Genomic DNA, 7,400 nt, shown 5'->3' with positions numbered 1-7,400 from the left:
GAAAAGTTAACTTATTTTACTCCATAATTATTCTAGAAACTGTATAGACTAAAACCAGTATTTTCTTGTACATGCGTGCCGTGCCATGCACTGTTATACAAGAATAGGTGTACAAAGCTAAAGAAAAAAATGTGGTCATTGATGGTAGAATATATGACTTGCAGGCTTAATATATGACTTGCAGGCTTTGAAGTCTGCAGAAAAGAGATGCATTCTTATATGTTTATTCGGGGCTCACATGGTTCACGCTAAAGGAACCTCTGGCTGCGGGGGCGGGAAACGAAAGGAAGCCTGACTCCCAACACATGCAATATACTCATTCACTGTCGGAGTCTGAAGCATAACATGAACTGGAGCCTCTGTCCTTTTTTAAATAGCATTTTGTAAAAAAAGAAAAAGAAGAAAAAAAAAAACATAGTCCCACAAACTCCTCTGATTTGAAAGGAATGCCTTGTACTTTTTATATGCATCTCTTATCCACTGTGACTTTTCTTTTAAACTGGGCTCTGTGATTCCAGAGTTTAGAATGTAGAAATTAAATATGCTTAGCTTTGCCTTTTCCTGGGGGTGTGGACCCTGCCAGAAATGTAATGATGTATGCCCAAGTGCATTAATTACATTAGTTGAAGGCGCTGTGCACACCCATTGGACTGCTGACCATAGTTATGTTTCCTGTAAAATTCCGTAACTGGTCACGGCTCATTCATAATCACTGTATTTTTTGACCTCGATAAAAAAAAAAAAAATTATTTTGATGGTGTTCTGGTACTGTAAATGGTGTCCTTTAAATTATTTAATAACTTTTGGGTGTGGGGCAGGCAGAGAGGGATGGTGTCCAGAGCCACACCACACTTTGCGTTCTTTCTCTCCTTACATCTTTGTTAAAAATAAAAGGCATCGTAGCTGGTGGTTTGTGTTGTATTTTAAAAAGGAATGTTTACAGTGTGCCTTACTTAGAAACTGTCAAATGTTACCTTCACTCTTCTTAAATATAATTTGCCTTAAAAACGAAACAATTAGTTAAACTGACTACCCAAACCAAACCTTTTGAATAGTTTGATTTTTGTATTGATATGTAACTAAGTCTATTAATAATGTAATAAAAAAAGATACACCTGTAGAAAGCAAGTTGCAAACAAACTCATTAGGCTTCTCCCTTTGCAACTGATGCTTCTTTGCTCATTAGCTGAATGCAAAGTTTACATTTGTTAGCAAAATACATCAAATGCTTAGCTTACTACCTTTAGTTCCACTTAGAGCCCAGTTTTTGCTACGTTTTTCTTTTTTTACCCACTAAATTTATCACATACTCGTTCGTAAAATAACAGCAGAAGAAGAGAGATGGCATTTTCTTGCTGCTGCTTCTAAAATAGAAAGCCAGAGGATTCTTACACAACTTAGAAAATACTTTCTACTTTTAGTGATATGAAAATAGAGGGTGTGGTATAACCCACAACCTACCTTAAAACTTAGGAAATCACTACACGTTGTCTTGGAAAAGACCAAAGCCAGAAAATAAGGTTCCCTCATTTAGGCCTATGAATGAAGACTGCTCGTATGGCACCAGCATAAACTAAATGAAAGGAAATAAAATATCAGTAATTGTTTTATAGCATTCCTGTTTTCTAATTTTTCAAAGTAATCCATGGTCACTTTAGAAAACGTAGGAAATATGGAGAAAACTACAATCATGTCTGACACCCAGAGATAACATCATGAAGTATTTCCTTCTAGCTTCTCCCAATGTCTTAACATCTACACACATTTTACGAGTTTTGGATAGCACGCACACGAGTGTGGCAGTACCTCATTGCTAGAACATCATCTCCATAACTCTTACAACAGCAAGATGTTTTCCTGCCACTTTGTTCAATACCCGAATGTGCACTAACCTTAAGTAAAACACAGTTTGATCCTTGCTTTCCTCAGCTATAAAACGGTTAGCTGCTGTGTTAGGAAAATTAATAGCAAACAATATTAAAGACTGATTTAACCATATTAATAGCCAGTGAATTTCTTAGGACTCATTACAGATACGTTTCTATAGTTCATTTACCAAGCAAATGCTATCGAGCACAAGTACCACGTGCATGCCATAGGAGTCAAATGGGTTTCCTATCCCCGCACCCACCCCCAACCAAGTCAATATGTTAGAACAAGTAAAAACGCATTGCTTTTACAAGCATGTAGAGAGTTCTTATTTCTCGTGCGCCCCACGACCACTCTATCTGGTCCCTAAAAGTCTCATCTATAGCTATGCATTTTATAGCCAGCGTGATTAATACTTTTAAAGGCGATTCTGTTTGTCACCATACCCCATTATCCCCACCATACACCCTTAAAACCTTTTAGCATAGCCGTGTGCAGTGCCCGTTGGAGGCTGAGGCCTGGAGCTCGAGGCTGCAGTGCGCTATAATCAGTGAATATGCCATGTGACCAGCCACTGTCCTCCAGCCAGGGCCACATAGCAAGACCCTGTCTCTAACACAAAAAACAAAACCTTATAGTGGATTCTTACTGACTACTAAAGACTGAGCCTAACCAAAGCTTAGAAAGTCCTCCCAGTCTGGCCCTGCTGGTTTCACCTGGTGGCATGTCTCCACAGTATTCTACCACGGTAGCCTCCTGGGTTTTTCTACTATACAGGGCCTCTGCACATGGTGTTGCCTTATTCAGGAAAATTTCTCCCTCCCCTTTTTGCTTAACACATTGACTGCCACGCTAGGAAAAAAATTTTTTCCCCTGGGGCCACAGTGTTTTATTAAAACATGACCCTAATTTGTTACTGTTTTCTGTTCGTGAGTTATATGCAACACAATCCACATTTTTAGAATTGTCAATTTTAATTGTAAGAATAAGATCAAGTAAGATTTTCACAAACCAACATGTAACACAATCCACATTTTTAGAATTGTCAATATTAATTGTAAGAATAAGATCAAGTAAGATTTTCACAAACCAACTGCAGGGTTTTGCTTCACGCAGCCAAAACTAGCCCGAGTTAAATATAACTCACAGGGCAGTCAATGTTAATGCAACTCATCCAAACCCGAGCTCAGCTGATGTGTCATTCTTTCAGGTAGGCCTCCCCGGACCTCGCTTAGTCAAATCCCCTATATACCACACTTAAGTGGCTCTTCCATAGCGCGTGCCAGAACTTCCATCTGCCATTTCTTTAGGTAAAGATAAATGGCCATCTACCCCCTGGACCGGACACTCCCGCTGTAAGAGCAGAGACCAATCCACCTTTATCTTAGCAAGGCTGGCCGAAGCAGTGGTTCTCGAGCTTCAGTTCCACCTGCAACACCTGCAGTGTCTGAAACGTCACTCGATAGTGATTCGGTCAGGATGGGGCCTAGGAATCTTTTCACAAGCACCTTCTAGCTCCACGTTGATGCAGGTGGGCCTTCCCCCTTGACAGGAGTCTATGGAGGCCCCAACCGCACTATCAGCCCTTTGAGCCCCTTTGATTGACGACACCAGAGGGTCCAAGATGTTAAGAGACTCCTATGGCCCTTCAAGCTAGTAAGGGTTAACTTCAATGGGATGTTAGAAAACATTGGAGGCACGATTAGCACCTGGTTCTAATCTTGGTTTCTGTAGTCATTAAACCAATAGCCAAGCAACTCCAATGTCATTAGAAGCACCTGAGGCTCAGCTCAGTGCCATCCTCAACTAGGGTATCAGACGCAGTTGGAATGAGAATCTAAACACAGGCCAGACTACATCGTCAAGACAAAGGCTAAAGCCTATGTCTAACAAAGTCTTTAAACATAGACGCCTACTTGTTAAAGCTCTGTTTCTGAATGTTGCCACCTGAATGTTATTTAGCATCTTAAGCTGCCCCTAGCTACCCCGTTCCAAGCCTCACTTGCAGCACTTTGTGAGGTTGTGATTAACAATTCAGGTGAGTTCTCCTAGCCTCCCTCCACCCAGTCTGTAACTTCCTAAACTAAGGTCACCTGTACGCTGAAGCGCCCACCTACCCTCACCAGCCACACAGGGCTCCCACTCAAATGGTCTCGTCTCATACGATCAAAGACTGGCACCGCCTCCACCTCCCTCCAGAGGAATGCTTGGTTTTGTTCACTTAACTTAGCTACCTACCCAAGTAGTAAGCCTTGTGGCTACGAGGCCCTGTTTAAAGTGGCTACAACCGAACTCAGAGCCTGGGCCACACTATGCCACCGACTAGCATTAAGGTAAAGTGACAGGCCCAGGCTGTCAGCACAAGCCAAGCTCCAAGACTTTTTTCAAAGACAAGATTTTGTGAAATTTATAAGTTGTTTTGCAATACCTTTATTTGAAGGCTTTGTCAAAATACACTGCCTTTCACGAAGCACTTTGAGGAGGGAGAGGTGGAAGGGAGGATGGAAGAAAGCTCCCTTGTCTGTTGCATTAGCACGCGCCCAGCAGGACCTTTTTACATTCCTTTACTTAAATGATGTATTTGAAGCTGAAAGTGCTGTCGCAGGACAGGCGTTTGCCTTTGCATCTCCCACACAAATCTTGACGATGGGGCCGTTTGGGGTCCACATGTCGAAGTTTTACTGGGCAGGAACATCTCGTTTGTTTACAACTCTAAAAAAAAAAAAAAGTGAGAAGTACATGCAGAAGATGAGCACTTGGTGATGTCCTGGGATTTAGTTATTTTCTAGTACATTCAGATACTTTCTAAACAGAGTAGTACAGGCCCTCGCTTAGTCTGTCTACATCTCCACCCAACAATGAGAGTTAGGGATAGGTGTTTAACCAGGCTGTAGTGGTGCTGTATTACATTGGGTTCAATTCTAAGGGATTTTTTTTTGGAAACTTCCTCTCTCTAAGGAGGAAGGGCAGGGAAGAGTGGAGAACAAACACGTGAAGGGTGAATTTAACAATGAAAGCCAAGAGCAGAGTGGTTGACCCACCCTACCTTAGAAACCTGTGCTGCCCTGATCTAAGCGATTCTAAACGGCTTTCCACACTTAGTTTCTCTCCACCACACTAGGGCGTTAATGCTGCCAATATCCAGCTTCAGTCAGGTACGCTGGATAGGCTGTCTCAGCTGGCAAGGCAGGCTCATTAGCTGCGTGATACCAGCTGAAGTTAGTTCTTTCCTCTTAATCATCATCTAAGCTCCTTAGCCCAGTGCTAACAGTAAGCAAGTGCTTACTTAATAAGCAAGCAAGCAGTATGTCACAAAGTTAACCCCTCCATAAAGCCAGGCAACTTAGATTTATTTTTAAAACAAACCATCCCTTTGTGAGCTCTCAGGAAAGACAACTTTAGACCCCGGTGCTGATGCTACATACTCCGAGCACACACACTTCATAAAAAGCATTTGAGTAAAATAGCCAACCTCTACCTCATCAATAGAAAAGTATCTTTCAGTTTGCTTCCTCTTACATTAGACTCTAGGTAGCAGGTAAGGTGACCGTTTCAAGAGAGGTTAACATGATCAAGGTTTAGCAAGGGCAGAAGGAAGCTAACATCGAGGCCTGTTTTCTAGTTGAATATTATTCTTACAACTCCTAGCAAAAAAAACAATCAAAACCTAAGGTCTGGGAACCCAACCTCTTTTTGGAGATACATTCAAGAAACTGCACCAGAAGCCCTCTACCACCACCCAATTCAGACAAAATGAAAAACATCTGGTTTACTTGACAGGTGATATCCTCCACTCGGTAAGGGTTGTAAGACTTCGGACAAGTTCTGCAGAACTGCTTGAAGTAAACCTGTGATGAGAAAGGATAAATTTAAGCAAAAGCCCCTTGACACTTGTGGCAAGAAGATGCCCATGACGTGGTATTTCTTACCTTGTTAGTGCCCTGTACACACCACACGTAAGCACTCTCCCACCGGATGTTGCAGTCCTTGCAGTGATAGTAGCCGTATTTCTGTTCTAAGAACTGAACGACAGGATATATCAGAATTTAACAGGACGCCTCAATTACCCTCCATTTCAGAAGCTGGGAAGGATCTACTCTACTTACAATTGGCAATTTCATTCCAGATCATGGAAGAAAGCAGTGTCAGGTTTGGGTAAGCCTCTATAATATAGCGATTGAGCTAATGGCATACTCAAGCAAATGAGCATAGGCCCAAAAACGTTTGTACCACATTAACTTGGCTTATAAGGCTGGCTGATGAATAAATAGGCATTTTTCCCCTCGGACAGGCAAGGAAAAAGCCAAACATCCAGGGCTCTCTGAAACTTGGAATTCTTTTTTTTTTTTTTTTTTTTTTTTTGAGACAGAGTCTGTGTTGCCCGAGCTAGAGTGCGGTGGCGTCATCTTAGCTCACAGCAACCTCAAACTCCTGGGCTCAAGCAATCCTCCTGCCTCAGTCTCCCAAGTAGCTGGGACTACAGGCATGCGCCACCATGCCCGGCTAGTTTTTTCTACATATTTTTAGTTGTCCAATTAATTTCTTTCTCTTTTTAGTAGAGACGGGGTCTCGCTCTTGCTCAGGCTGGTTTCGAACTCCTGAGCTCAAACAATCCGCCCGCCTCGGCCTCCCAGAGAGCTAGGATGAAACTTGGAATTCTTTAGGGGGAGATGCTTTTCTGAGGATAAATTCTGACCTCGGAATATACACATGTGAAGGTTATTAAGCTAAAGGAAAGGACTAAGACCCTGCATGTTAAGCTTCCCTTCTTCCCTCCCAGCCAGAAACAAGTTCTGAATGAGGCCTTTAGAATTAGCGGGAACTCTGGGGAGCACTAAGCACGATTTCACAGGTGAGCAAAGTGAGGGTCCAGGAAGGCTGAGACTTGCCCAAGATCACACACAGCCCAGGCGCGGCCGACCTGGAAGTTCAAGCCTCAGTGTCCCCGCGCCCCTGCCCCGCACAAAAGTCACTAGCAGCCCGTGATGTCTGTGGAAGAGGCCACAAAGGACTCCGGGCCTCTCCCCACCTCCCCGTGGGCTACAACTGCTCTGCGTGTGCCTTAAGCCTTTAGGAGCAACACGAACAGCCCGGATGGGTTCGCAGCGTCGGATTTCCGAGGGGGGACGCTTTAGGAAGCCAGGCAAATTCCCAAGGGGGAGCTCCAGGAGCTCCGGCTTTCCAACAGGACTGTCAGCTCGGAAAACGGAGGCAAAAAACGTCAGAGTACAGGTGACCAGGATCCCGACAGTCGGGCCAATAAGGGCTCTGCCACACTTGGGGGGGAGATGCGAGAGGGGTCGCTGGAGTCGCCCGCCGAGTCCACCTCCTGACAGTTCTGTGTCCCTGCCCATCTCGGGCCACCCAGGTGCGTGGTCAGGGCTGGACCAGGCACCCAGTGTCAGGGTTTGCAGGGCAGATGTGTTTGATGCGACATGTGCAAGGGCGACCCTGGCCCCCCTGTGGGGCAGTCGCTGCAAAGAGGCCAGGCCACCCGCAATGCGACCTGGGCAAAGACGACCCCCGTCGTT

Source organism: Propithecus coquereli, unplaced genomic scaffold (assembly GCF_000956105.1).
Source record: "Propithecus coquereli isolate 6110/MARCELLA unplaced genomic scaffold, Pcoq_1.0 Scaffold143, whole genome shotgun sequence".
NCBI classification, from domain to species: Eukaryota; Metazoa; Chordata; class Mammalia; order Primates; family Indriidae; genus Propithecus; species Propithecus coquereli.
This window is presented reverse-complemented; position numbering follows the sequence as displayed.